Source organism: Macrotis lagotis, chromosome 5, assembly GCF_037893015.1.
Source record: "Macrotis lagotis isolate mMagLag1 chromosome 5, bilby.v1.9.chrom.fasta, whole genome shotgun sequence".
NCBI lineage: Eukaryota > Metazoa > Chordata > Mammalia > Peramelemorphia > Peramelidae > Macrotis > Macrotis lagotis.
In genome coordinates, this window is record NC_133662.1 from 75,423,087 (window position 1) to 75,449,825 (window position 26,739).

Sequence of the window (26,739 nt, forward strand, 5' to 3'; positions counted from 1 at the left end):
GTTTTTGCAAAGCAAATGGGGTTAAGTGGCTTGCCCAAGGCCACACAGCTAGGCAATTATTAAGTGTCTGAGACCGGATTTGAACCCAGGTACTCCTGACTCCAAGGCCAGTGCTTTATCCACTACACCACTTAGGTGCCCCAAAATATTATTCTTTTAAAGTCAATGTTGGATGGACTATGTAAAGTTAAACACATAATGATACACTGTTGGTGGAGATATTGATTCAAATATTTTAGAAACAGTTTAGAATTTTATGACTTACCAGAATATTTAAACTTTTTAACCTACTGAGAAGTCAATAGGGGCATCTAAGTGTCACCAAGGATAGACTACACTGGCCCTGGAGTCAGGAGAATCTGAGTTCAAATCCAGCCTCAGAAATTTAATACTTACTTAGTTGTGTGACCATGGGCAAAACACTTAATACTAATGCCTTGCAAAAATAAAAAAAAAGAAGTCAATAGCAGGTCAGAAATATGTTAGATAAATATAAATATATACATGTACATAGGGCTATCTTATAACAAATAAACAGATTAAACAAAACTAATCCAAAAAGTGGCCATGTTCAACAATGTACGTTTCTGTATTTTGTATCTATCACCTTTCAAAAATTCTGGAGACATGACTGACTGTTGTTTTAATTAAAGTTCTTAAACCTATCCAATTTTTTTTACAATGTTATTCTTTCTATAAAATCTTTTCTTGTTTGCATCAATTCATACTATATAAGATTGTGTCTTTTTCACCATTTCTTATGACATATTAATATTACTTTATACTTATTTATACTTTATACTTAGCAGAAGTTTATTCAACAACTGCTTAAGAGGTACTCTAGGTTGGTGGCATCAAACTCAAATATAAGCAGGATCACTAATCCAATCCCTACATAATGATCCCTGCAAGATTAGCTTTTAAATATGTTGACTTAGCTTTTAAAATGTTATGTTTTATTTAATTTTAATTTTGTTAAATGTTATTCAATTATATTTTAACCTGGTTCAGCCCACTCAAGAGTGTTGGGCTGATCTGTCATCTTCTTAAATTCATTCTTTTCTTCTCCCTCCCCCTAGTTCTTGAAGGTCCTAGAATTCTGTGTTACTTGTGATTATTTCCTCCCAGTCATAATGCCCTGTAATAACCCTATTTGTTTCCTTATTAAGAATAATGTAGGTATCATATTTTGTGTTATGTTCAATCTCTACTGATCCATTTCAAGATAAGAGTAGGGGAAAAAAAAGATAGAGTAGGGGGTCATCTAATGCTCATTCTCTCCATCCCTTTTTCTTGCTTTGCATTTTCTTCTTGGGTACTCCAATTATGAGAAATACCCAAAACTCCTTTTTTTCCTCCTTCTATACTAGTATATTCCTTCTTTTACCCTCTTTCCCCTTTTCCAATCCTCAGAATCAAGTCACCTGTATGCTTTTCTTATATAAAACCTCTTTAATATCTTTTGAAGACCGATTCTAAAGAGACTCTGGATATCAGTATGTTAGCACTTCACATATTAGGTTCTGAAGAGACTCTTGATATTAGCATCTTAGCACTTCACATAAACATGTAACGCCTTCTAGATGCTCAAATAAACGTAATTTTCTAATTTAAATCTAAAAGACTTTGTGTTTATTTTTTCAAAGTTTTTGTTAAGCTTTGATCTTTTCATAAGAACTGTTTGGAAAGATCTTCCATTCTATTAAAATTTTCTATGTCCCCCAATGAATTATGCTCACCTTTGAAAGACAAATTGTTCTTGATTGTAAACCCCTCTCTTGTTTTTTAGAATCTTATTTTTCCTGAGATGTATTCTAGTTTTTAACGTAAGTAGCCTAGTCTGGTGTGATCCTGATTGTAATACCTTGCAATTTTAACTACTAGTGGTTTGGGGTAGGATTTCTTCTCTGATGTGGGAAATTTTATTTTGGTTGTGACAGTCCTGGGACTTTTCCTTTCCAATTATGATCAACAGATTGTGTACCAAAAATTAAAAAAAACATTTCCAATTCACCAATACATTTAAGTAACTGTTTGCCTTGCATATTCATGCACACACACACACACACATATAAATGAACATCTTTGAGTAATGATGTAAAGAGAAGGGAAACAGGAAATGTGACTGATTCAGCATGCTCTTTTTAAATGGGGGTAGGTAGAAGAGTTAGGGCATCAAGTTTAGGGAGAGGACTAAGAACTCTGAGGGGGCATGTTGGCATTGACTAGAATGAATGAACATTTATCCCCTTCATTTCTATACATAATTAATATCAACTCTATCAATAACTTTCATATTTAAATTTAATTTCTCATGCTAGAGCTAAGTTCACGTTTTGTCCTCAGCACAAAACAACTGGTGACACCCCAGTAACAACTAACTCTTCATTACATTAAAAAACTAACCATAACCCTTTCACAATGTTATCAAGATTTACTAGTTTCACTCCTGTTTTTCAAAAAGAGTAAAATGATTGTCTTGGTGAATAATGCTAACAAATCTTTTAGAAAAAAGAATCCTAGTGAAATCTAGGATTATTAAGCACTTACTATGGGCAAGGAAAGTTCTTCTATTCAAAAAACAAACAAGCAAAATCTACTCTTTCACTCAATTCTTACTAGACTATTATTCAAAGGCACAATATTCTCAGAGATGAAAGAAGAAACTTTTTTTATTCAGTTTTTCTACCCGAAGTTTTAAAAGTAGATCCTAACTGCTTTAAAAAGCCTAAATAACACATCCCAAAGTTCTCTCACAATAATGTAGTAGGACCATAAAGACTTTTTTAAAAAGCTGCACCTCTTTCTCATTTATAACCAATTAAGTCTACAGAAATTAGAACTGTAGAGTTCACTAGATCACATTAACTTTTTTTTTCCATCCATGCTTATAACACTATCTAGGCCTGAAACTTTAACCACATCAGTAACCATAGTATTGGTCAGGCTAAGCAGGTGTGAAATGTAAGGGTAATTGATTATTAAACTTTCCAACTTTTATCACTACATCTCTTCTATCATTACTGATTCCCTAATTTTCCTCCTATCAAATAGCTCAAAGAAAAAGACTTCAGCATTGCCACATAGCACTGAAAAATAATTCAGTAAACTAAATATTTAAAAAATGTCAGTGTCTGAACACTACACACAATGTTTATAAGTCATTTACACATGTAAGGCAAAAGAAACTCCATACTATTTTCTCCAAACAAATCTCTTATTTTTCAGAGAATATGCTAGCTCCATTAGAAAGTCTTAATTTTACTACATGAACTACTACTGACCTATATGCCTATTATAAGAAGTAGATGGAGATCTAGCCATCCCACTGTCAGCTCAGTTGATTTGGTCAGAGGATTATGGGGGTACAGATGATGGGGTATAAACACTGCTGCAAGGTATTACTACTAAGTTATCCTTTTAGGAAGCTGGCACACTTTTAGCTAATGGAATTAAAGGGACCTTGGTTATTGGAATAGCAAACTACACATGCTTCTGGGAGGCTTTAAATAGCTAAGCTCTGAATACTCCGGGCATTTGGAGAGTTGGGGATCAGTCTTAAGAGGGACAACAATCTGGAAAGAAATCAGCTCTTTATATTAAGGGGGTTTTTGAAGACTCCTGACTCTCTTGACCATCTTTAAACTTTCCAACTTTAATGTGGATAATCTCCAGGACTTAGGTATTTAAAGCATCCAGGGGCACAGTCAATTTGCCTTTGTTTTTTCCTAAAACCAGGTTCCCTTTAATTTCATCAGAGAAAGGTGTACAGGGTTTTTTTTTCTTGTTATCTCATTTATACTTCCTCAAATGGTATTATATCATATGATTAATTCACCTGGAGGAGCAAGGATAAAATAAAATCCCTTCTCTCTCCCTTAGATAACTTCCTCATTTATGCAGAGTGTTTATGATACTCATTTATACAAAGAACATGAATATCATCGATCATAATATACTAAGACAGATTTTTACATGAGATATTCAACAATGGATCACATTTCTCAACTGATTTAAAGATATAGAGGATATGAGATCTTATTGTGCCTGTTGTTAGAGTATGAAAAAATTTTTTGACTGCATAGAACAAAAGACCATCTTGAAGATGTTCTTCCATAAGGAGTTTCCATCAATACATCAAAATTGTTGAAAACGCTTGTTGAAAAGCCAGAATTTAAGAACATTTCTTGAAGTACTGGATTTTTTATTCAATTAGGCAAAGAAAACAGTGTTAAGATGAAAATTTTTATTTCCAACTAAAATTGAAATAAAATTTTTGCATTAATTGATGTACCTAATCTTTCTAGTGTTAAATATATAACAAATAAGTCCATTTGGTGACTCCCTCTCTAATGACAAGTATAATATAAGCAAAATATAAAACAGGAGATATATGTTACATAAAGATTTTAGCTAATGTGATGGAGGGAATCCAGTTTTGAGTTCAATTTAATGAAGACTCTCTTGTGGACAGAAATAGCTTTCATAAACTCCTCTTTGCTGATGACATTCCAGTTACATCAAGTCACTTAAATATTCTACTGATATCTTTTTAAGAAAAAGGAAGGCCTCTAGCACTTTAGGTGATCTCCTGTAGTGAACTTTTGGGACAGGAACTGTATGGGCTGGCGGGCAGTAATGGGTTGGTGGGCTGAATTGTTCAAGAGATGACAAATTCATTTGAGTATTTTGATTTTGTTCATATATCATACTATATTATAAAGTATGGATCATCAAAACTATTGGGTACTAGTTAAAAAATTAAAAAGGAGATAATTGGAAGAAACTGAGCTTATTAGCCAATATACAATAAATTACAACACAAATAATTAGGTTGGAGAGGAGGAGGTTTCTCTATTTAATAAGAACTGTGGGGAAAACTGGAAAGAAGTTTCACATAAATTAGGTTCTGACTAGCATTTTATAGTGCCTTCCAGAGTAGGTTCCAAAAAGATCCCTGAATCAAATATAAAAGGTCATATAAGATTTAAACAAATGAGAAGAAAGTACAATGAAACACTTTTTTACAACTATAGTTGTGGTAATAGTCTTAACTAAAAAGGAGTTAAAGGACATATAAAACATAAAAACAAATTCAAGTATATAAAATTTTAAGTTTATAAATGAAAAAGTGAAGAGAAACCAAATTGAAAAAAGCTCATTTTTAATAAGAAATTAAATTTTAATAAAATCAAGAAAAAGAAATATAAGAAACTGAACTGCTATTCCATACATGTAAAATTTGAACGTACTTGTGTCCTCTTATAACTTCTACTGCCTTATTAATGCTTGTTTTCATCTCCATATTTTAATGTTTTATTCATAATTGGGGGGGTATCTGCATCACTACCACTAACTCAATACCCCCATTAAACAAAAAGCCTCTATCATTAACAGATATGTAAAATCAAACAAATACAAATCAACATATTGGCTATGTCTGAAAAACCCAGTCTCATTCTATAATTGTAGTTTCTTAATTTTTTGGTGAGAGATAGGCTTCAAAATCAATCTTCTGAAATCAGGAATAGTCATTGCTTGTATCAGGATTCTGAAGTTTTTCAAAGTTGTTTTCTTTAATATTACTGTGTCATTATGTTAACTGTTCTGGTTCTGTTTGATTCCCTTTCCTCAGTTCATATAGGCTGTGAATTGTTTCAACCATTCAGGAAAGCAACTAACAATTATCCAAGAAAAATTACTAGCTATTCAGTATCTTTCTGAAACCATCAACAAGCATTATATTCAATGGGGAGAGGTTAGAGGCATTTGCAATAAGATCAGGGGTGAAACAAAGATGACCATTATCACCACAACTATTGATAGCATATTAGAAATGTTAACTTCAGCAATCAGAGAAGAAAAAGAAATTGAAGGAATTAGTATTGGGAAGGAAGAAACAAAAATCTCACTCTGCTTTGCAGATGACATGATGGTATACCTAGAGAATCCCAAGAAATCATCCAAAAAAACTACTGGAAACAATTAGCAATTTTAGCAAAGTTGCAGGATATGAAATAAACCCTCACAAATCCTCAACTTTTCTATATATGACTAGCAAGATACAACAATAAGAGCTAGAAAGAGAAATCCCATTCAAAGTAACCTCAGACAATATAAAATACCTGGGAGTTTATTTGCCAAGGCAGACTCAGAACTTTTTGAAAACAATTACAAAACACTGCTCACACAAATAAAATCAGATTTAAATAACTGGGCTAACATCAACTGCTCATGGATAGGTAGAGCTAATATAATAAAAATGACAGTTCTACCAAAACTAAACTACCTGTTTAGTGCCCTACCAATCAAAATTTCAAAAAAACTACTTTACTGAGTTAGAAAAAGTTGTAAGTAAATTCATATGGAGAAATAAAAAGTCAAGAATTTTCAGGGATTTAATGAAAAACAGCACAAAAGAAGGGGGCTTAGCCCTACCTGATCTAATTATATTATAAAACATCAGTCATCAAAACTGTCTGATATTGGCTAAGAGATAGAGTGGTGTAGACCAGTGGAATCGACTAGGTGCAATAGCAGGAAACAATTATAGTTGTTTGATAAACCAAAGAGTCCAGCTATTGTAATAAAAACTCTCTCTTTGATAAAAACTGCTGGAAAAATTCAAAGTTAGTATGGAAGAAACTTAGATTAGACCAACACCTCACACCCTATACCAAGATAAGATCCAAATGGATACAGGATTTAGACATAAAACAAATACTAGAAGCAAACTAGAAGATCAAGTACTGGTTTACTAGTCAGATCTATGGAAAGGGGAGAAGTTTATGACTAAGGAATGATTTTGAATACATTAAATTAAAAAACTTTTGCACAGACAAAACCACTGTAACCAAGATCAAAAGAAATGTAGTAAACTGGGAAACAATCTTTACAACTAATGTTTCTGACAAAGGACTCATTTCTAAAATATACAGAGAACTGAGTCACATGTTTAAAAAAAAGCCATTCCCCAATTGACAAATGGTCAAAAGATATGCAAAGGCAATTTACAGATGAGGAGATCAAAGCAATCCATAGTCATATAAAAAACTGCTCTAAATCATTACTTATTAGAGAAATTAAAGTTTCTCACCTGACACCTCTTAGACTGGCCAATATGAGCAGAAAGGATATAATGATCATTGTTGGAAGGGTTGTGGGAAATCTGGGACACTATTACATTGTTGGTGGAGCTGTGAACTCATCCAAACTTTCTGGAGAGAAATTTGGAACTATGCCCAAAGGGCAACAAAAATATGCATACCCTTTGATCCAGCAAAACCACTACTGGGTTTATACCCCTGAAGAGATGATGAAAAAGGGTAAAAACATCACTTGTACAAAAATATCCACAGCAGCCCTGTTTGTGGTGGCAAAGAATTGGAAAATTAAGTAAAATGTCCTTCAATTGGGGAATGGCTTAGCAAACTGCAGTATATATGTATGTCATGGAACACTAGTTATTCTATTAAAAACCAGGAGGGATGGGAATTCAGGGAAGCCTGGAGGGATCTGCATGAACTGATGCTGAGTGAGATGAGCAGAACCAGAGAGGGGCAGAGTTAAGATGGAGACAAGAAAGCAACCTCTCTTAAAAGCCTCTCTCATAAAACTTCAAAACTAAGGACTCTAACTAAACTTTCGAGAGACAGAACCCACAGAAGGACCCATTGAGGTAGTTCTACTACTCAAGGTAACCTGGAAAAGAGCAGAAAGGCTCTGCTCCCTGGGATTGGAGGGGCGGCCTGCCAGAGGGGCTGGCCCAGCAGTGGGGTGGCCTGCCAGAGTGAAAGAACTTCAGCCTCGGGAGAGCCTCCTGAGCTACGCCCCAGGGAGCACTAGGCACAAATTGGGGGAAAGGGGGGAGTGGGGGACCTCTGCCAGAGTGAGCACGTGGAGCCCAGCCCTCAGGGCACACAGCAGGTAGCATGGCCACTGCATTCCAGATCCAGGAACAGAAGTAGGCAGGCAGAGCCAGTAAGCAGGAGGAGCTATTGAACCTAGGGAGGGGAGTGAAGAGAGACTGCCTAGCTCTGTTCTCTGCCCCTGGAACAGGACTCTGGGGCTCTGACCACATTCAGATTCTGATCACAGTCTAGGCCCCCCCATAGAACAGCAGGGCCCCCCCCTCACCTCAGCCCCGTGGCAGAGGGGGGCACATATGGTCATTCACAGACCAGGAGGGAGGACAGAGCCTCACACTCTGAGACCCTTGTGGGAGTGTCCCAAAAGTCAGGAAGCACCCCCAAACCAGGCTCAGGCTGGGAAAATGAGCAAGCAGAGAAATAAGAGGAAGACCATTGAGAAATATTTTGCATATGAGCCCAAGAAGGATCAAAATACTCAGTCTGAAGCTCCTGCATCAAAAGACTCCAAGAAAAATAGAAATTGGGCTCAAGCCCAATTTCAGAGGTCAAAAAAGATGTTGAAAATCAAATGAGGGAGTTAGAAGAAAAACTGGGAAAAGAAAGGAGATGCAGGAAAAACATGAAAATGAAGTCAGCAGCCTAGTCAAGGAAATCCAAAAAAATGCTGAAGAAAACAGCATGCTAAAAACCAGCTTAGGTCAAATGGATAAAACAGTTCAAAAAGTTACTGAGGAGAAGAGTGCTTTAAAAAGCAAAATTGGCCAGATGGGAAAAGAGATAAGAAAACTCTCTGAGGAGAACAAAATGCTTCAGACAAAGAATGGAACTCAGGGAGTTTACGAGAAACCAGGATTCATTACTTCAAAACCAAAAAAATGAAAAATTAGAAGAAAATGTGAAACATCTCATTGAAAAAAACGACTGATATGGAAAACAGACTTAGAAAAGATAATTTAAAAATTATTGGAATACCTGAAAGTCATGATCAGGATAAGAGCCTTGACATCATTTTTAAAGAATTATTACAGGATAATTGCCCTGATATTCTAGAAACAGAGGGCAAAATAGAAATGGAGAGAATCCACCAATCCCCCCGAGAAACAGATCCCAAAAAACCAACCCCTAGGAATATTATAGCCAAGTTCCAGAACTCCCAAATCAAAAAGAAATTATTACAAGCAGCCAGAAGGACACAGTTCAAATATTGTGGAGCTGCAGTCAGGATCACACAGGACTTAGGAGCAACTACATTGGAAGCTCGTAGGGCTTGGAATATAATATACCAGAAGGCAAAAGAGCTTGGAATGCAACCAAGAATCAACTACTCAGCAAGGCTGAATGACCTCTTCCAGGGAAAAAGATGGACTTTCAATGAACCAGGGGAATTTCAAATGTTCCTTTTGGAATGGCCAGAGCTGAACAGAAGGTTGGATCTTCAGATACAGGACTCAGGTGAAGCATGGAGATTGGAGGAGAGGGGGGAAATATGAGGGACTTAATGAGGATGAACTGCATGTATAGAAAAATGATACTGATAATATTCATATGAACCTTCTCAGTTAATAGAGCAGGTAGAGGGAGCTTTTATAGTTGAAGCACAGGAGAAAGGCGAATTTGAAGATAAATTATGGTGTAAAAATGAAGTCAATAGAAAAAAAGAGAAATATAATGGGAGAAAGAAAAAGGAGAGGGGGGAATAGGCCAAGATATCTCATATAATAAGTTTTTTCTTTATTACAATGAGCTATTGCAATGATATGGAAGGGGGGAAGGCAAGGGGGAATGAGGGAATCTTCGCTCTCATCAGAGGTGGCTAGGAGAGGAAACAGCATATATACTCAATGGGGTATAGGCATCTGGCGTAAGAAGAAAAGGGGGGACAGGGGGAAGGGGGGGATGTGAGTGATGGAGGAGAGGATGGACCATGGGGGCAGAGTGGTCAGATATAACACATTTTCCTTTTTACTTCTTGCAAGGGACTGGGGTTGGATGGCCTGTCCAGGACCATAGGGCCAGGTGGATGCTGGGCCTAAGGGGTGGTAGAGGGGCTCGGGGCCTCTTGGCCCCAGGACCAGGGATCTGTCTGCTGAGCCACTCAGATACCCTACAGCAGAGTCAGAGTGAAAGGAGAGAGAAAAATATAGTACATGGTAGTGGAGAAATACAAAAGGTGGGAGTTGCAATCAGCAATGGCAATAGTGGAAAAATATGGAAGTAACTTTTGCAATGGACTTACCATAAAGAATGTGATCCACCCACAACAGAGTTGTTGGTGTTGGAACAAAGACTGAAGCATATTTTTTATTATTATTGTTTAGGGGGGGGTGCAGGGCAAATGGGGCTGGGTGGCCTGCCTGGAGGCACATAGCTGGGTGATCTTTGGGTGTCTGAGGCTGGATTGGACCCAGGTGCTCCTGGCTCAAGGGCCAATGCTCTGTCCACCAGCCAGCCACCCCTACTATTATTATTATTTTATTTTATGTATTTTTTGGGGGGGTTGCAGGGAAGTGGGGTTAGGGTGGCTTCCATGTGACATGGCTGGGTGATTGTTGGTTGATGGGGCCGGATATGGGCTCGGGTGCTCTTGGTTCCAGAGCTGGGGCTCCATCCATTGCACCACCTGGCCATACCTACAATTATTACCATTATTTTTTTTATTTTAATTTTTTTCTCTCCCCATTACTTTATAAGTGAGTGTATATTTTATGGGGGGAGGGGGTATTCTGTTTACTCTTAAACAAGAGTATTTTATTAATCTATAAAAACATTATTTGTTCAAAAAGAGAATAAATAAATATTAAAAAAGTAAAAGAAAAAGAAAAAAAACGAATGTTGGTTATTGTACATATATAATTTATTGCAGATTACTTCCTGTCATGGGAGAGAGCATAAGGAGGAAGATAGAAAAATGTGGAACTTAGAATCTCAGAAAAAAAGAATGTATAATAAACATATAAAATAAAAATGACAAAAGAAAAATGAATTTTGAAAACTGCCTTTATATTTACTTAGATAAAATAAAATATTAAATATTTACTGTGAAAAAATTAAAATAAAATTCTGACCTAAAGTCTCAAAAAAATGAAGAGATGAGCAGAACCAGAAAAACATTGTACACCCTAACACCAACATGGGGGCAATGATCAACCTTGATGGACTCGCTCATTCCATCAGTGCAACAATCAGGGACAATTTGGGGCTTTCTGCAATGGAGAACAAGGACTATTACCTTAAATTTAGAAAAAAAATGATTTCTTTTTGTCTGATCCTATCTCTTATACTTTATGTTTCTTCCTTAAGGATGTGATTCCTCTCTCATCACACTCAATTTGGAACAATGTATACCATGGAAACAATGTAAAGACTGGCAGATTGCCTTCTGGGGTGGGGTGGGGGAGGGAAGTAAGATTGGGGGGAAAATTGTAAAACTCAAAATAAATAAAATCTTAAAAAAATTACTAGCTATTCATATTCTTTGATACAGCAATACTACTAACTGGGCATATACAATAAATAAGGAGGTCAGGTCAGGAACAAAGAAAAGTTACCTATGTATCTTGTAGCAATCCTTTTTGTATTAACCAAAAAAACAGAAACATAGGTCATCTATTGGTGAATGGATGGAACATATTATGGTATACAATAGAACAATATTATACTTCAAGTAGTAATGATTATTAAGAATTTATGGAAATGTAGGGAGATTAACTTATATGAACTGTTAAATGAAGTGAGCAGAAGAGCTAAAAGAACAACAGGTATAATTACAATAATGGAAAAAAACACTAAGAAGGAGCATGTTATAAAGAATAGCCTCAGTCCTATATAAAAGAGAAAAAAATGAACCTCACTCATTCCTTTCCATATGTAGGAGAAGGTGACTTAAAATTAGTTTTGTTTAACTGTTTTCTTTGTTAAAACCAAGGGTTCTTCAAAGTAAGGTTTATTTTGAAAAAGAACAAGTAGCTTACATGATTACTTAGTGTTATTTTTATAAATACAAATAAAAAATTTTAGTGTTTTAGTTTTTTCCTCTTTTTGTTGCTCATTCTCAGAATTGATAGAATCAAAGAATCTTAAGGTTAGTAAAAAGGTAAGTTGGAGGAGTGGATAGATTTGACTTTGCAGTCAAATAAATGACCTAAACATATTGGTTATATATACATACACCCCCACACACACATAATATAAATATACATGTGTGTATATATAGACACACATATATATAGTCTGTGAGACTACCCTGGATAAGTCACTTAAACTCTTTGTGCCCCAGGCAAACCCCTACCCCTCTGATATTATGAATTGTACAATAGGTGCTGTCTTACATCTATAGAAGTTCCTCACTGGGAGCTCATTAGACAGCTGAAATCAAAGGTGCAGTCCTGGTTCATTATTAGCACATCATAAAGACCTCCTCCACAAGACCTAAAGACATCATGTAAATAGTCCAACAATATGTACTATTCAATTAATTAATTAATGCAAATTTATTAAGCACCTACTATGGGCTAGGCACTGTGCTAGTGAAAAATGTCTCTCCTTGAGAAGCTTATTTTTTTAATCAAGGAAAATACATGTCCATAAATAAGGAAATATGACTGAAATATATGCAAACTAAATACAAGTTAATTTCTGAGGGGAGTTCTCAAAAAAAAAGCTGAGCATTCCAAATATGTGAAGGTGAAGTGGTATGAGGGTAGTAACTTTTCCTGAATTGGAGCTCTGAGATGAAAAATGGAATTCCATGTACAGAGCACGTTAAAGAAAAAAAGCAAGAGTATGTGAAGGAGAGTAAAGAGAAATCAAAAGAAATTACAACTATTAATCATCATATGAAAGACCATTATTTCAAATCACTAAAACTAAGAGAAATGCAATTCAAAACAAGCTAGGGAATTCAACTTACACCCAACAAATGGGCAAAGATGATATAAGATAGACATCCTGAGACTGGAGAGCATATTGCAAGACAGGCACAAAAATACACTGTTGATAGAGCTCTGAATTGGTCCAACTATTTCGGAACTTTAGAATCATTCTAAGAAAGTGAGTGAGAGGCAGTTAGGTGGCACAGTGGATAGAACACCAGCCCTGGAGATAGGAGGACCTAAGTTCAAATCTGGCCTCAGACAATAATGACCTAGCTATGTGACCTTGGGTAAGTCACATAGTCCCATTGCCTTGTAAAAGAAACCAAAGAAAGTGATTGAAATATGCATTTCTTTTGACCCAGAAATCCCATTGCTAGGTATGTACCCTTATGAAAGACATTATATACACTCCCAAAATATTTATAGCCTCACTTTTTCATGGAAGCAAAGTAAATGCTAATTAATTGAAGACTAGCTAAACACTGTGGTATATGAGATATATGTGATAATCCAACTCTAATATTATGTACCATAGGAACAATGAATTTGAAGAATGCAGAAACTTGAGAAGATGAGATATTTATTAACTGATGCAAAGTAAACAGGATCAGAAAAATAATATCTACACTCACTATAACAATGTAAATAAAAACAAAACAAAAAGAAAGTAGACACTACAATTATAATTATAATAAATTTGAAATTATACAAATCTTGTATCTAAAAAAGAAATGAGAAGATGTACCTATTCTATATACTGTTTTATTCAGTTGATTGGACTCAAGATTTTTAAATTTTGTCTCTTTGTAATTATTATAAGGCTCTCTGGGTAGAGGAAAGAGTGAGATGTATTTAGAAATGATACTGTGAGGGGCAGCTAGGTGGTGTAGTGGATAAAGTACCGGCCCTGGAGTCAGGAGTACCTGGGTTCAAATCTGTTCTCAGACACTTAATAATTACCTAGCTGTGTGGCCTTGGGCAAGCCACTTAACCCCATTTGCCTTGCAGAAAGAAAAAAAGAAAGGACTCTTTTTGCATAACTGTGAAGGAAAAATAAGAACCATGGTAACACTTGTAAAAGTAGAGAAGGAAATTTAATTTAGAAGTAAGCAAAGAGAACTAGGACACACAAATCTCAAAGGAAGGATATCAGCATAGTAATTATTGAAAATATTTTTTCATTGCATTATTGAGATAATATGACTTAGGAACCTGAAGCACTGTAGTGGTTCTAGATTAATTCTACTCAAAAAAAATTCTTAGCATAAATTATCTTTGTTTGGGAACTTTTCACTGCTGCAAAAAGCTACCTACATTTTCTAAGATTGTCTTTTTTTTCTTCTTTGCTATTTATGTGTAGGAGAAAGGACAACAGGTAGGGAATATAAAAGGTTTTTTCATGTCATAGATTCAAAAGATCACAGATCTAAAACTGGAAGAAACCTCAGAGGTTATGTAGCTCAACTCCTGCATTTTATAGATGAGGAAAATAAGGCCCAGAGAGGTTAAATCATATGGCCACTGTCTCACATGTTGACTGGCATAATTTCATGTTTAAACTCAGATGATATCAGATTGCTTGCTGATTTCAGGAGAGGGAAGGGAAGGGAAGAGAGAAGGAATTTTTTTTACAAAAATGAATGTTGAAATCTTTCTCTAGATGTAATTAGAAAAATAAGTTAAACTTAGGTCTAGTTGATTCCAATGCTCTACTAAGCTGAATATTCCTTATGTCCTATCCATCCCAAAATATTTGATATTAAATATATTTTCCCTAAACTTCTAATCCAGTGTTATTTTGAAGCATGCATGCTAAAATCTGTATGATTCTAAGTATTATTTGTGTAATCTACAATGGAATAACTAATTCCAGCTTGTAAGGACAGCAAAAAAAAAAAAGCATATGATCTAACAAGTGTGTTGAATAAATTTTGCTCCAAAATGTAGTCTGGTAGAATTTCAGAGAAGAGGAGGGCTTTGGAGTAAAAGGTTATGAACAATTTTAAACTGTTCATTTTATGATTTTCCCCCATTCATAAGGAATTATATATTATTAGTCTATGACAAAAACAAAAACTTTAGCCATAGTTAATGAATAGTGATAATTACTTGAAGGTTATAATAATTTAAAATTTGAGATTAATCATAAGACAATCTTCATAAGCTTTTTATAGTTAATATCAGCTTGAAGGAAGCAGCTCAGCTAAAAGGACGGTATATTTCAAGACAGGGGTACAGCCAGGGCAAAAACACAAAGGGAAAGGGAACCTGCATGATCCATCCTGGGGAATCGGGGAGGAGTAAAGTATAAAAAGACTCAAAAATGATTAAAAAAAGTTTTAAATTCCCAGTTTAATATTTAAATCTGGAGATAATAAGGAACTACTGGAGCCTACTGAGCAGAGGGGTGACAGGGTCTGACTGGCACCCCAGAACTACCTTGGCACTTAAGTTTACTACTTTCCTCCTTAGAGTAGGGAAAGACTGTAGGGAGACTAGTTCAAAAGCTATTTCAACAATTCAAAGGTTACGAGGGCCTGGAATACTGTTGCGGATGTATGGACAAAGTAAAGGGAACATATATGAATATATGTGAGATGAGAAAGTTAAAACAAGTAGACTTGGTTTAGATTAGATTCATGATTGGAGAGGAGTGAATGAATGAAAAGTTGAGGATAATTCTGCAATCACAAGCCTGAGTGATTGAGAAGATGATGCTGTGCTTCACACATGTTCATTGGAAGACAGTTTTGAGGAGAAAGAGGATGAGTTGTGTTTTGGGCATGTTGACATGTCTACAGATCATCCAGGTCAAGTTATCCCAAAGACAGTTGGTGATGCAGTGCTGAAGGTAAGAAAATGTTAGAGCTGAATATATAGATCTGAGTATTATCTGTATACAGTTAAGAATTGAAAGCTCATCAAGCGAGATAGTATAGGAGTCACTATTTTTTTCCCCATAGGCAAAAAGAGAAAATATTTTAGTTTGTGAGTCAAGAGGCAAAATTGAAGATCTTATGTTGGTCTTTACAAAACAAAGAAAGCAAATTTCTACTCATTTTGTTGATGCAATTTTATTGGCAAAATTAAAAATATAATTATAATTGAGGACATTTTTGGTAATACAGATCCATGAGAATGAATGAGAAGAATGGAATTTTTTTGGAGAGATAACATTTTGGATGTTCTAAATCATTAATTATTAGAGAAATGCAAATTAAAGCTTCTCTGAGGTACCACCTCACACCTCTCAGATTGGCCAGTATGACCAAGAAGGATAATGATCATTGTTGGAAGGGATGTAGGAAATCTGGGACACTATTACACTGTTGGTGGAGCTGTGAACTCATCCAACCCTTCTGGAGAGCTATTTGGAACTATGCCCAAAGGGCAACAAAAATGTGCATACCCTTTGACCCAGCAATACCACTATTGTTGGATCTATACCCTGAAGAGATGAGGAAAAAGGGTAAAAACATTACTTGTACAAAAATATTCATAGCAGCCCTGTTTGTGGTGGCAAAGAACTGGAAATCAAGTAAATGTCCTTCAATTGGGGAATGGCTTAGCAAACTGTGGTATATGTATATCATGGAACACTACTGTTCTATTAGAAACCAGGAGGGATGGGATTTCAGGGAAACCTGGAGGGATTTGCATGAACTGATGCTGAGTGAGATGAGCAGAACCAGAAAAACACTGTACACCCTAACAGCAACATGGGAGTGATGTTCAACCTTGAAGGACTTGCTCATTCCAATCAGTGCAACTATCGGGAACAATTTTGGGCTGTCTGCAAAGGAGAGCACCATCTGTATCCAGATAAGGAGCTGTGGAGTTTGAACAAAGTGCAAGGACTATTCCCTTTAATTTAGAAAAAAAAAACCAGATAGCTTATTGTCTGATCTTGTTACCTCTTAGACTTCTCTTCTCTTTAAGGATATGATTTCTCTCTCATCACACCCAATTTGGAACAAGATACAAAATGGAAACAAAGTAAAGACTGACAGAGTACTTTCTGTGGGGGGGGGGGGAGCAAGATTGGGGGAAAATGTAAAACTCAAATAATATCTTTAATAAAAATAAATTTTAAAAAAGTAAAAAAAAATAAAGATTGTCTTTTCCAAAAAAAAAAGAGATAACATTTTGGGGATTCAAAGTTAGAGATCAAATTCAGCTGCAAATTTTCATGTTATTGCTGATTTGTAAAGAGATTTTATATATTTTTTCCTCTGGAAATGTTATTTCACAGAGATAAGTACTGACAAGTATTGATCTCAATTCAAACATATGATTTTAATTGAGCATATTCATCACTTGGTAGGCATTTAATAGAATTCAATTAGATTTTTCCTCTTGATATTTACTTTTTAGCATTTTATTATGTTGTAGATTAATCACTTCCATTTGAAGGTTGGAAGGTGGAAATTTCTTTTGAACTTGAACTGAGTTCTGAAAAACATTGATGAAATTGTAGTCTAAGTTTAGGAAATGTAACTGGTGCAAATTTGTGTGAGAAGGGAGAGCTAGTTTCTTGTTTTAATTTTTGATAGCACAGGAAGTTGTATAAAGTTTCTTGACATGACTTGTAATTGAAAAATTCATTAGTTATCAATGAATTGACATTATTTGTAATATAAGTTTTACATATGAGTACTATTTTGTCTTATAATCTTAGGTACATTCATTATAAAAAATTATAAAAAGTCTGCCCAAAAGCTAATTTCCAAAGTCATTGAGTGTTCAGTAATGATGATTGAGGGCAGTTCTCTTAGGAAAAATTTCAATCTTGGTCCTGAGATTAAAAAGTCATAATAAAACTTTTTTTTCTGTTATTGTCTTATTTTAATATTATAGGTATTAAACATGATGTTAATACAAAAATCACCAGATGGTAACATGCATGACACTCAAAATGCTGTGAGTCAGGGGCGGCTACGTGGTGCAGTGTATAGAGCACCAGTCCTGGAGTCAGGAGTACATGGGTTCAAATCTGTCCTCAGACACTTAATAATTACCTAGCTGTGTGGCCTTGAGCAAGCCACTTAACCCCATTGCCTTGCAAAAAAAAAAACCCTAAAAAAATGCTGTCAAGCCATAATTGCATCACTGTGATTTGTAGCATACTTGTAGTACACAAATTCACCTATACAAATTCAGTGAGCCTGTGATCCACAGGTCATAGCTTGACAACTTCCAGGAGAAAATAAAGAGATAAGAGGGCCCAAGACAGAGCTAAAGGGGATATAATACAATATTTGTGAGAGTGACATGGAGAAAGATATAGCAAAGTAAACTCAGAAAGAACAATTGTAAAAAGTAATATCAAGAAACTGTAGAGAGGAGAAATTAACCAAGAGAAGGTAATCCAACAGTGGAAAATGCTGTAGAAAGGTCAAGAAGTTTGGGGAATGAGAAAAAGATCATTGGATTGAATATTGACAACTTTGGAGAGGGAAGTTTCGATTGAATGATGCAGAATGCAAGGGATTTCAAATTAAGTGAAAAGGAGGGGAAGTCAGGAGGCAGCTTTCTTACTTTATTTTTTTTTTTTACTAAAGGGAAGAGAGATAACTATTTAGCCCTACTGGGGCTAATTTTTCAAGAATGAAGGCGAAATGACCCTCCAGAGTAGTAAAGAAGGAGCCTGTGGTTTGGAAGACTACAAATAAGAGAGAATGGGTGTGAAAAGGGAAGGAAACTGCCAGAGAATATAGGAGATAGGATGGAGGGTATATGTAAAAGGGCTCACCTTGGCAAAGAGAAAAGCCATTTCTTGATCTGAGTGAGGCAGATAGTGAAAGATGTCTATATGATAAGATGAAGAGGAAATAAAAGAGCTCTCAGAAAATGACTTCAAAATTTTCAGTTAACTATGAGGCAAGATCTTCAAATGGGAAGGTAGTAGGAGTCTTAAGGAAGAATGAATTTTTTTATATTTGTATGATAGACTTTATCTGGAATGGAATAGTGAATAAATTAGGAAAGAAAATGAAGAATATTAAATTATAGTATTATTCTTTAGCAGTTAAAGTCCTTCAAAAATTCAATTAAATTCCCACTGTAAAAGCAGTTCAATTCAAGGGAATTATCATCAACACTGGTCTTGTCATTGTTCAGTTATTATTTTCTCTAACAAAGTTTAGAATTGTTTACAAACTGACTTCTACAATTATCCCCTTCCCTTCACTGTGTTTCCTTCCTCAGTGCCCAGACTCCATCCAGGCAGAAGAAGACCCCTCCCATGGTACCTGACTTCCCTTCCCTTGCCTCTACTCCTTCTCTGCCTTGGGCCACTCAGACTCCAACTGCATGCACCAAATGAATAAGATGTATGTCAACAACACTATTCTTTATGGTAAAATATGAAAGACCACCAAGTCTTATTGTTTAACCCTGTAAATGCATCCCAAGGTCCTCTGAACACCCAGACACCACCATCTGAGTCTACTGATGCAAGCTAAGGATGCCTGAAGAGCCATATGTCAGTCTTCTATGCTTTTTTTTTATACCTCAAGATCTTTACTGGTATTTCTTTTATGTGTTATCTCTCCCAAACCAAGTGTAAGTTCCTTGTCGAAGGGACTGTCTCATTATTTTTGTATCTCCCAAGATTTAGCAAAATAGTGTTTGGCATATAATAATTGTTAAATAAATGTTTTTTAATCCATTTATTTCAAAATCCATCATTGTCCTGATGCCAGAAAACGTTTAGTAAGTTAGTCTTAGCTAAAAAAAGAACAGACTACAAATAAATTATCATAAAAGCATAAAATATTTATACCATAACACACACAGACTCTTCAACAGGTAATATCAGTTTTCTAGTTTTAAATTGGTTTCTATTATCCCAGAAAAAAGTCCCAAGATAAAAGGAAGTTACAACTAAATGGAAGAATGAGTAACTCTCCCCAGAAAGGCAAATAAAAGAGCTGATAGAGTTGGTTTTAATTATGTATCCAATAGTTACAAAAAACATTTCATGGGACATTATCATATTAAGTGTGTTCATAATTAATGTTTCCAAAAGACCTAGTTACAAATGTACAAATTCATGGAAAGGATATAGAGGTCTGAAAAATTCCCCAAAAACTTGATAAAATCCTTCAATTAAATCTCTGTTTTAACAATATAGATTTACCAATAACAATTGGTGAACATAGGGTAGGTCTGTGAAAAATATTGAAAAAGTATGCTCAAGATTAAGAAAGAAGGGGCGGGCTAGGTGGCACTGTGGATAAAGCACCAGCCCTGAAATCAGGAGTACCTGGATTCAAATCTGGTCTCAGACACTTAATAATTGCCACTTAACCCCATTTGCCTTGAAAAAAAAACGATTAAAAAAGACAAAAGCTTGTCATGAAACAGAAGTTCCATGTTTTATATATATATATGTATATATATATATATATATATATATATAATGAACTTTTTCTTCAAGAAAAGAGCTAAGAGATACAAAATAGGTCATCATAAAAATTTTAAATCACTATAAAGATACTACATTTAAAGATGAAAGAAGCGACTAGCTAGCTCTCATGAGTATCACACAAGGCATAATTCAGGAAAATGTATTCTCCCCAGAGGTGTCTGCCAGTGTCACAGAAAAAACACAAAATCCAAATGGAAGAAAGATTCCCTATTGATGAAAAGGTTTTCTTCTACTTAAAGATGATGTGATGCTGATTAAACCAGAACACTGATCTTTAGATTCCTTGGGGAAAAAATTGTACCAATGACTAATAGAACTAGTCCAAAATTGCATATATCAGGGACAGAAACTGCAGATGAGCAATATGACATCAATGAGGCCCAGAATTAACTGATCAGCTAGGTGGTGCAGTGAATATACATCTGAGCCTAGAAACAGAAATGTCTGAGCTAAAATCCATCCTCAGACGTTTATCAGCTGTGCCTCAGTTTTTTTCCACTGTAAAATGGAGATAAGTGAAGTGTCTCCTAAAGTTGCTGTGAGGATCAAGTGAGATATCTGTAAAGCACTTAGCCCAGGGCATAGCACATAGGAAGTGATCAATAAATGCTTACTTTCTTTTTTTCAGAAAACACGATGTTTTTTTTTAATCTTAAAAGCCTATCATACTAAAATCAATATTTCTGATGATGTTGTATGACTACAAATCATGAAATATCACGATCTCCAAAGAGTCAAAATGTATGGGCCTTCTAAGTCAATATAGAGATGTATGTAGAGCACATGCAGGTGACAGAACTGCAGCATATTATCACTGCTTAATTGTACATAATAAGTATTACTAAAAGAAACAATCAGGAAGGTGTATCATGGGAAAAGGTGATAGACTGTCAAGCAAAAGATAACTAAGAGACAGTCTACATACTGTATTAATATCCAAATAATATCAAGAGACCTAAAGCAAGGCCTCAAGCATGGTAAATAGACCTACTGCGTAAAATTAATGGAGGCCATTGATAATAATTTCCTAAGATGAAAAGTCTGGATGTGTTGCAATCTGAAACACTAGGAAAAGGTCCAGCAAGGAATAAAATTATAGTTTTACTACAGTACAAATAACAAATTAATTATTTAAGATTTAGCCTTAGAAGGTATCTTAGAATCACCTAGTCTAATTCTCTCATTTTACAGATGAGAAAACTGAGACTCAGAGGCTGAAATAATTTCCCTGTGTTCACATGAAATGACAGAACCAGGATTAAAACCCAGATAGTCTGATTCCAAATCCAGAGCATTTTCCATAAATACAGTGGCTTCTGGAGAAGGTATATGTGAAACATGGTAGATTAAGATCAGGTTGCTGAGTACCTTGTATGCTAGTTTGTATTTTACATTTAAAATACATTTTGTTACACGTGCAACTTTAACAATATGGCTCAACTCTAATTCTAGTCTGTATTAGGAGGAAAGTCATGGTATAGAAATTTTAAAAATAATTTATATTTGGTTTTGAGATTATAGTTGACTGTGACTGTATCTAAAGTACTATAAATAACTAGAACAGACAAATGGAACTATGCAGTAAATAAGTCTAATAGTCCATCCTCTTTCTTCTTCTGATAAGATTGTATCACACTCAGATTAACACTAAAGTAACTGCTGTATTCTTCCTGTACCCTTAATAGTTCACATGTTCCTTTGAGCTGGGAAATGATTTATTCTTCCAAGTAGGAGTTCAAAACAAAAGGCCTTTTAAGCAAAAAAAAAAAAAAAAAGTCAATAAAGATTCTTAACAAATATGAGTTTTGTGTGTAAGGAACAATTAGAGAGAGAAACAAGGCAAGAAGCAATTATTAATATGCAAAAAAGAGCAGTCCCTACCTTCAAGAAGCTCAAATTTATGAGGGAAGACAAAACAAAAAAAAAGAGCTATGAGGGGCAAGGTGGGGGAGGGGATGGTCCAGGAAATAATATTTTAAAATTACAAACATCTGTTAATGGTTATTTCCAATGTGATTAATTGAGAGTTAAATGTAAGGAGATATTTTATAAGTAAAGACTATCAGAATAAGAGTTGAACCACATCGTTAGGATTGCATGTGTAGCAAAATTTTTTTTAAATCAACCTAAAAATATCTATTAAAATACAAACTGGCATTCAAGGTATTTGGCAAGCTGATCTCAATCTACCCTATTTCACATATACCTTCCTTTTCTCCAGACTAAGAGGACAACTTGCCATGTGCCCAAATATATCCCAAACTCTTCCACTTCCACCACTTTGTTGAAACTGTCACATAAGGCTGAGTTAAACTCTTTCAGTCCCCAAATCCAAAGTTATTTTTTAATGTAGTGCTTCTTGATCCCCAAAAGATGTGACCTCTTCTACTGAACTCCCATAGTACTTTAGATTGATTAATCAAGATTCTATTTTATATCATAATTCTTTCAACTCCCTGATAGATTACAAGCAAGAAAAATAACATACACAACATTCAACAGATATATGTTAAAGGCATTCCCTTCATCCCACAAAACTCAATTTAGGTCCTATGAAGGTTTGCTTCCAAGATCACTTTAACCCATATTGATGTATTATTTCCTTTCTTAACTGATTTTGTCCCTTTTAACAATGATCACTTTCTGTTTTTTGTTTAGATGAGGGACCCATCAAAGAAGTTCTTTGATAAGCATCTAATGAGCCTTTGACAGTTTAGATTGCATTTTCCTATGGATAAGGCTATAGATAACATCCCCATGGATCCTATATAGACAACATCCTAAGGTGTTCTCCAGGTTTTCACTGATGGGGATGGATCCCAAGATGAATTGGTTGATTTGCCCCTTGAAGTTTTCTATAAAAGTAAGTCTTCATTATAAGTCCCATGTTCCTTTTTTCTACTCTTCATGGCACAGGCCCGAAGTCACATGTGTCTGCCCACATGGCCTAAGCTAGGAGTTCTTCCCTGAGAGGAAAGGGGGATTTCCTTGACAGTGCTTTTCTCAAAAAATCTCAAGAGTTCTAGGATCCTGCCTTCTGTCAGAATCAGGGGGAGATTCTGAACAGTGGCTCAGCAGGGTTTTTTCCTGACAAGACAAGGATGATGAAAATAATTCCTTTGTGCTGAAAAGAGCAATGGTAAAAGACTAAAGTCACAAAATGGTTTACAAGGGACCTGTATTTTCCTCTCTTTATTACACTGAGCTGTTCAGATAGTGTGAAGGATTTTTTTACCCATCTACCCTAAATGGGTTTCTCTTAACAAAGAGATCATGTCCTTATAATAACATATGGCCGAATAGTGATGTAAAGGTCTCTCAGATCAAAGAAGGAATCACTTGGAGGTTGGACTGTGACCTGTCTAACAGCTACAAGAGATTTTCATTTCTATGGAGGATTTGGGCCACAGGGTAGGATCCCACAGCAATTGGAATTCGCTAGCCTGCTTCACTGGCAACTCCAAATTCTATTCCTAAGTCAGGGGAGTTCAAACAAGAGGGTAGAACTGAATTTAGAAGATTCCTGGTCAAAAAAATGGAACAAATGGAGCAGCTAGATGGTACAGTGGATAGAGCACTGGTCCTGGAGTCAGAAGGATCTGAGTTCAAATTCTGCCTCAGACATTTAATAATTGGCTATAGCTGTGTGACCTTAGACAAATCACTTAACTCTACTGCCTTGCAAAAACCAAGGGGGGAAAAATGGAACCAACCAGAAAGGGTAGAGAATTGTATTGTGCTGATTGTTTATGAGCTACTATTGAGTTGTTCAGGTGATTTTTGCATTTTTATGGACATTGCCTATGGGATGAAATAAAGACTGAAGAGTATGAATACATAAATGTACACACACACACACACACACACACACACACATATGTAAGTATGGGGGGTGTGGTAATCCTAAGTGTCCGTAAGGAATCTAAAGAGAACTGAACATAAACTATTTTGAGATAATTTCTGGGTAGGAATAATATAAACCAAAGAGAGGGGAAGCTCCCAGACTTGAACCCAGGCTATGCAAAGATTGGTAATTGGGGAATGGTTTACATCTAAATACAGTGATACCTTGATACTCATCATTAACTCATTCTGGAACTCTAAATGAGTGATGAAACCAACAGGTAGGGAATGATTTTTTCCCCCATAATATAAGGAATGTAACATTTCAATGGGTTAATATTTAGTAATGAGATTGTTTTGTATTACAGAACCTTAAAACTAAATAGAAAAGTATAATAAAGTATTAATAAAGCATTTAATTACAAAATAAAATTTAATTTCACTTTACCTATACAGAGAGAAGTTACAGGCATAATGAGTGATATTTGTTCCTTTGCAGGGAGGTGATGCTATAACATGTAATTGAATTGATTTAAGTGAGGGGTTACTGTACTAAGTCACCAGCCTCACTTTCTTCTCTAAACTCACAGCTCCCACCCTAGGTCAAACCCTCTGCAAGTACTCCTAATGGGTTTCCCTGCCTCTGTTCTCTCTCATCTATAACCTGTCTTCCATATAGTGTCAAATATTTTTTCTAAAGCAAAATTCTGATTATGTCACCTCTCTACTCAATAAACTCCTTAAGACCTCCATGGTCAATTATATAAATTCCTCCTAATAGCATTTAAAACTTTTCACAAGCAATTCCAAACCCATCTACATTAGGAAGCATAGTGTGGATAGAGAGCTAAGCCTGGAGTCAGAAGATCCAAGTTCAAATTTGACTGCAGACATTAGTTGTGTCACCCTGGGCAAGTCACTTAGCCCCTAGCTGCCTCAGTTTCCTCAGCTATAAAGTGAAGATAAATAGGACTTAGCTCACAGGATCCTTGAAGGATCAAATGAGATATTTTCAAAGCACTTAACACAGTGCCTGGCACAATGAAGGTGCTTAGCAAGTGCTCTGTTTCTCAAAAATTCTCATTATTCATGCACTTTTTAGTTCAGTTCCTAAGTTTGAAAGGTGTTCCTTCATTGTAGCCTCTTTCTTCAAGTGCTAACTTCTACACCATCTAACAGCCTTATTTCCCTCTCCCCCAAAGGCTGCCATACAGAATGTAAGCTCCTTGAAGACAAAAACTGTTTCATTTTAGTCTTTGTACCTATACTTTATAGTATCTGACATAGAGCAGATCACCTAATAAATGCTAAGTCACTGATTCTCTAATCTGGGGCAGATCAAAGAAGCATTTTGGTATAATGCAAAAAAAATGATTTCAAAATGAAAAAGTCTGAGCTTAAATCTCAAATTCTCTATCCAATAATCCTTGTGATGATGGAATCAGAAGAATGGGGCTGATGTCCCAGATATAACATGGAGTGAAGTCCCTCAGTTTTTTGGATCTTTACAAAATGGGAAGAGTAACATTTCTCCCACTTAATCAAGTTGTTACAAATAAAGCACTTCAACTGTAAGTAGACATACCATCCTTAAAGATGGAGACAATTTCATTTTTGTCTTTATAACCTTAGTAAATGCTTAATAAATGTTTCACTTCTTATTATTAAAATATAAAGCAATTCAATATTAACAGTGACAGAGGAGCTGTTATATAATATTATCACTTAAATATACAATATTATCACTCCAGGACTTGAGAACAAAATATAGCCTAGAAAAAGAAAAACTGCCCAGATCAAAGCAGTGCCAGGCTACATAACATTCAGCCTATTGCAAGAATGAAGCCACAGGGAAGCCTTTACTCCCTGTGTTGTTTCCTTACTCAGAGTTCACAATTTCTGTACAACCCTAGCAAATCATATTGTGATTGATGTGATATAAGCCATAATTCACTTTTCTCCATGGGTATACTGAAGTTTTTGTTCTAACAATTTAATTGTTTATTCACTTATTAAAGCATTTCATAGTGTAGTTTGCAAACATTATAAATGTTCAAGGTTCTCAAATGCTAATGTTCATGACATTGGCCTCTAAAAATTAATACACACACATATGTGTGTGTGTGTGTGTGTGTGTGTGTGTGTGTGTGTGTGTGTGTATCTCCTTGGTGCCTCATTCCATGTGAAGAAAAGCTAAGATACTGACAATTCAGCTATCATCACAAGAACAAAATAAACCAACTAGCTTGGAGAATATCTATTGTACAGACTGCAAAATACATTTGAACATAAAGATGATAGAAATGGCCCATTAGCACATATATCTTGAAAACACAATGTAGAAGAGCAATGGACTAGCAAAAGTGAACAGCAATCTAGCTGACATCTTGGAAATTGAGCAATGATTTTAATGAATTAAGACATTTCCTTGAAACAAATATTATCTTTAAATATCAATACTGTACTAGTGATGATAGCTATACAGCTCTGAGTCATGAAATATTACAATCCTCCAAAAATTAAAATCCAAATGTTGGGAAAAGGATAATGGAAAGGTGCAGCTTAGGTAAAGACAATATGCTAGCACATTACTAATTATGAAAAACTCAACAGTCAATCAATGAACAAGTCTACATTTCATCAGGGAGAAAAAAGCATACATTCTGACTTACATATGTGTGTTTGTACATAGTACAGTACAAATAGAGTTTATAGAACA

At 35.4% G+C, this 26,739-nt stretch overlaps 1 protein-coding gene across 3 annotated transcripts in view; it reads right to left on the reverse strand.

Annotated features, from left to right (window-relative positions):
• The window catches only part of SNAP91 (synaptosome associated protein 91), a 226,747-nt gene that overhangs the window by 135,426 nt on the left and 64,582 nt on the right, over positions 1-26,739 (reverse strand). The window lies entirely within an intron of this gene.